The 5967-nt window shown below is 33.2% G+C and overlaps 1 long non-coding RNA gene across 1 annotated transcript; it reads right to left on the bottom strand.

The window, feature by feature from the left end:
• Positions 1-4967, bottom strand: LOC120342562 (uncharacterized). Its single transcript, XR_013474918.1, has 3 exons — positions 4837-4967; positions 1924-2007; positions 1-1596 (listed from the first exon to the last, which is right to left on the bottom strand). It is a non-coding gene; the product is annotated as an uncharacterized LOC120342562 (long non-coding RNA).
• Positions 4968-5967: the final 1000 nt, after the last annotated feature.

Here is a 5967-nt window from a genome sequence, read left to right as displayed (position 1 = left end):
AAGTGACAAAGCTGCCGAGCCCAAAGCTGTTTAATGCATGATCATTTTACAATATTAGACTGGCATTTCACATTCTGAAATATTCAACATTCTTAAATTATATACAGAATGGAAACTTTCGCAAATAATTTTGTTGGTAATAAAACTTTTTCTAATGGGCGATGAAACCGTCGAGAATTCCTCAGCATTCAACAAAAAAATTTCCGGATAAAGCAGGCAAAAAATTGTTAATATTTCCAGGCACTTTGCGACGTTTTAAAAAGCCATTGGTACTAAGAAATTTATCCCAGAAAAGCAATGACAGTCTACTTGCGTCTTGCAATTTGTCTGAGACATTCATTACACCACCATGTGTAAAATGACCTAATTCATCAGTTCATCAACAAATTAGCTTCGAGACGTCATCTTAGCTCGTCGTCACTGGCAACATTTCAACTGAAGTTGGCCAGTTTCGGAGTCGCCATCCCGGACCTACAAGATTAATTTGTTATGTATATTGTGCAGTTATTATTTTTAATATGTATATATATATATATACTTTTAAATATTTTGCAGCTTTTATCGCAGAATAGATGCTAGAAATAAAGGACATTTAGCGTCCGTCCTCACTTCATTGAAGGACACAAGAGCTCAATCAAAGAACTGTCCTTTGCAATTAACTTATTCTTCAAAACATTCTAGATGAGATCAAACAGCTGAATAAATTAGCAGATATATACCCATTATATTATTACACCTGGTTTGCAGTAGCTATGTGAATTGCTGCTGAAAACTTTTTTTGTGGTACCTAGAGAATGAGTTCACACAAACAGTTCAATAAGTGCTTGTACAGGCCTATTTGATATCAGACTTGTGAATAGACTATCTAAGATGCTGAGACACTAATTTTTGAACAGCGCCCATTTCCTTAGTTCGGAATGTATATAAACTACTCATATGTAATTATTAGAGTTTCCCCAGAGTTGAAAATGTTTGATATTTGGAAGTTGAAAAGGAGACCCAATAGAATTTTGAGTGAAAAGTTCAAAACTAAAATTTCGCATTAGAGTTGAATTCTGAGATTCTCAAAGCCATCAGATAGAGTCTGGGTCGGAGTATCCGGGTTACTTATGTACATTAATAATTACCGGTACCATAATAGGACTCGTTTCAATAATATTGGCGCCTTGCCGTCTGTATCTTACAATGATACCATGCAATAACAACTCTTGGTCTTTATCTTCAATCTAATGCTGCTCTAAATATCTGCACAACGACTTTTCCCGCTGTATCTCTGGCTGGCTACTAACACGGAACGTAAGTAAAATGACAAAAAAAAATAAATAAATAAACGGATAAAACAACACAATAAATGAATAAATAGGAAATATCAAAAATGCAGCGCAGTTTCACATGGTAAACGCACACATAAACTCCTATTAAACCTCCTTATAGGCTCAGTTGTGTGAAGCATAAATCAGCGGAATTAATAAAAAAAAACTTGAAAGCTGCATAATATTATTATTACTGGCATCCAGCTAACTTATTCCAAATCGGTTAGGTGCTGTCACAGGATCTTCATCCATCGCACGCAGTATTGTCTATAGCCGACCCTGTCTGTAAGATGGAGGAAGGAAAGTGAACTGTAAGATATGGAAGGTTACTTTGTTTTATGTTTCAGCTGTATCGGCATTTATCAGATGAATTCATTTGGATTGTTTTGCACAGTCGCAACGTTCGTTTTTCAATTTATCATTAATTTAATCTCTGAGGTGTTCAGATGTATTATTATTATTCAGAATGAGATTGAATTGGGGAATCTATTTCTAGACGCTATAGTTCAGTGAAAGTTGAACTCTAAAATTTTTAAAGTGAAATTTGACAAAGTCTACTTTTTTACTCAACTTAACTGATCAATAATATAATAATTCAATTAATAATTACCATGCAAATCGGCCTAGTAGAACAACTGTTCCTTATAGTCGCTTACTTTGTTGCTTTGTTCTCTTTTTTAAATTTGTCTTGTTTCTAGAAAAATATGATTAGTTTCAATTTCATTTATTTGTTTATTCTGAAAATTCGTAAATGTAGCAAAATGAGCTGTGTCATTGAAACAAAATATACAAAAAACAATACACTATCCTGATAGATTTTCTATTGTAAATTGACACAACCAACGAGCACGACCGATAACAAGCTTTTAGTTAGCCTTAGTTTTCATTTACTTGGAAATGAAAAAAAAACTGTAATAGAAAGGATAAAATCAATAACACCTGCTGTTATTAATTTTGAAAATAGTATAACAATATTTTAAAGCCTACTATAGTCTCAGTGATCCAGTCAATTGGGTAAGCAAATTCAATGTACTGTTGCAATGCATTGATAAAATTATTACTTATATGTATTGAATTCTTGAAAAATAAACACGTCAAGAATGTTTTCACAACAAGCCATTGAAGAATCATCTCGGCCCGCTTTTTCAAATTTGAAATTAAAGTAGAAAAACATTTTATAAATTATGTCGTATAATTAGCGAATTATTAATTAATTAGTGATGAGACACGCGGTGTCACTATAGAGCCATGAATCGAAACCGCAGTTTCGATCGATAAGTCTTCGGTCTCCGACCGATATTATCGTTTATTGATTGGTGGTGAACATAAACTTAAATTATATTCGATTTATGGAGTCTATTTAAAATAAAATAAAAAGTTTTTTACAAGGTAAATATTGCTAGTTCAAAGTGTTTTGGCGGGTTATCTCTAAGGCTCCGACCAGAGATTATATGCTATTTCAATGGCCAGATAAGCTGTAGATCAGGGGTGTCAAACTTGCGGCCCGCGGGCCGCATGCGGCCCCAGAGAATTTCCAATGCGGCCCTCGAACGCCTAACAATAAATGTAATATATATTTTGTTACCTAAATGTAATACATTTTTCAAACCCTAAAGTGAAACTGCTTATTCACACAGAAAACGACAATTATAACATTGGAAAATTGAATGTTTTTGTTTTCAATTTGACACAATTATGTATGGATACACCTCAAGCTAGCAAAAGAATACTTGTAAAAAAAACACTACGGGAATTAAATGAAACACAAAGTACATGAAAAAAGTGGCAATTTTAAATAAAAGGGGAGTTGCAATATTTCTGCATTTCTCAAAATTCTAAAGCGCATTGATCAATTTTTCACGTTTCTATCAGTAAAATGAAAGAATACAATATGAGTAGACATCATCAGAATAAGCTCAGCAGTCAATATGACAATTTTAAAGATCAACTACGAACAGAAAATATTTATGTGTTTGTATACTATTATGATTATACCATACTTAGTTACTAAATATCAATATCAATCATAACTCAACCGGTCCTATGCCACGTGAAGGTAGTGGCGGGAAAAGTTTGGTTCTAAAATTTGTTTGTTTACTGATCTATACATGGAATGATGAACGTAATATTTTTGCATTAATGAAATTAATCAAATATTCTCAACGATCCAGATTAACCGATGATCATGTGACCTCGTTAATCAGAGTTGATACTGTAAAATCATTTCAGCCTGATATTAGTAAGCTGGTGGCACAAAAGAGATGTCAAAAGTCAGGACATGTTCAATAAAAAACATTGAGTTCATTCTGTAGCAATATTGTAAATTTTAGATCTATATATTTAGATTAAGTCATTTTTAGTGTATGTATTATTCTTTCCTTATCAAAACTTTGTTCAAAAATATTTTGGATAGTTATACATAAAATAAAATTTTTGTAATAAATACAGTAAATTGCAAAAATAGTGAAATGCAAAAATTAATATGTAAATGGTATTTAAAATTTAAGAAAATAACAAAACTTCATTTGACTGTTTAATTGCATCACAGTATATGTCACAAACTACACCTATTTAAAATATGCTTCAAGTATACATTATCAAAATATATCAAATCTGTTTGCGGCCCTTTGCACAATTCCCAAAATGCAATGCGGCCTTCAAACCCACGAGTTTGACACCCCTGCTGTAGATTATCTATTATATAACATAAGCGTGTAATATTTACCCCTGTGTAACGACTATCGTCGCATGTTTGCAAACGTAAATTCCCCAGTCTATAGTCGATATTTCTTTGTACAACAATGATCCACACAATTGTCAAACCATGCAGTATATCTACCGGTAAATATAAATACTTGATAAATAAATATATTCACACAATTTTTATTTATTAAAATATATATGTAATACGTTTTATATAAAAGGATTCGCATAGACCTTCAATTTTGTACAATGAAATTTACACTAATTTACTCTAATAATTGGACGCTATATGAAACGGGTGTTGCTAACGTGATATTCATAGTAGTACCAGGAACAACGAAAAGACATTTTAAAACATTGGTTGCAATTGAGCGTATGGGAATGGAACTTATATACTGCTATCGACCCACATTATGAATGCAACAGATTACCAAATTACAAATGTGTATAAAACAAGAAACATTGTGCAAAATGAAAAAAGTCTAACTTATTCGGGTAACCAAGTCCCACTTGATTAGTCCGTACAACTTTGTATGCCCATCTAAATATATATAAAAAAATTGTCTCACCGGGGAATCAAACTTTGGTTTAGGTTTAAATTGGATTTCATAAAAGATTGTTCTTTTATCTCGGAAGTTCCTTGCTTCAACCTTTTTGATTATGTTGTTTATCTCGCGATTATCGACACTTGAAATCTTGATTTGCCGGAACCCCTCAAGTTTTATAATTCGCTATTTATAAAACATAATACCAAAAGTAGCAGAATTGTACCAGCGACTTAGTATATATATATATTTTTTATCAAAAAACATCTGCTTACCTTAATGTTGTAATGTTGCGCCAAAAAAAATTAAAGACTACGGTACGTTGAAAAGCTCCTACAGAACAGACAAACCGTTCGTCATTACTAACTCCAGTGAATGGTTGAGAAAAGCGAAGCGCACATTCCCGCTCAAACTGATTAGCGATATCACATTATTAATTAACTGTGATCAAATTAGAAAACGGTCGAAGAAGAGGTAAGTAATTACTCGGACGATCCCTTGGCCCGGCGATATCATGTGTTTTTTATGGTATACTCCATGTTGATGCGAATTTAAAAAATGGCAACAAACATTGTTGCATTTTGATAGGCGTATGGTTATAAAATAGCAATCATAATTCTTTGATTATGTTATGGTTTAAGTATGTTACTCTATTTCTCCTTTCCCAACGTTAAATTGGAGGTCTTAAGATTATCTAAAAATCAGTGATATTTAAGGCAAACTTTTCAAATGATATAGTGCTACTGGTAATTTAAACCTAGGCATGTTCTAATAATGGGTTAAGCTCGGCGTGAGAATGATGCCGGACTGTACAGTACTTGACTTTATAATTTTCAGTACGTGAGCAGGGCTTGCAGAATAGTGCCCGAGTTTGTTATTTTCTGTGAACAAATATGGAGTCGTCGAATTATAGTTATAAACGCGAGATTTGACCAATGCGCAGTATGAGTGGTACACTGTAGTTACGGAGCGTAGTTTTATTCCCGTTTTCTCCATGTCCACAGCAATCCTAATGCGTAAATAAATTGTATTGTGCAGCGCTTGAATAAGACATGACGAATCTGGTGGAACTACGAACGAACTTTTTGAAAGTGACTCTGGCGGAGGTCACAAATTTTAGCCGAACAAAGTCCATTATCATGCATCGGAAAAAAATAACTGATATTTATAAGTAAATGGATATCGGTTATCATATTTTGTATATTTGAAAATCTCGCAATTCTCATAGCCGGCGCCTTCAGCTTCAACTTAAAACCTGCATATAAATGTGTAGGCCAAGCCAGCAATTTGGTGATTCGAGAAACCTTTACCATTTTTGGAACCATGTTTTAACTTGAAAGACTTCCCTGTTTTAACCACATTCTACAGTTCTACGTCCAAGTAGGCCTTAGTAGGTTTTAGTCCTT

This window comes from Styela clava, chromosome 3 (assembly GCF_964204865.1).
Source record: "Styela clava chromosome 3, kaStyClav1.hap1.2, whole genome shotgun sequence".
NCBI lineage: Eukaryota > Metazoa > Chordata > Ascidiacea > Stolidobranchia > Styelidae > Styela > Styela clava.
This window is presented reverse-complemented; position numbering and strand designations above follow the sequence as displayed.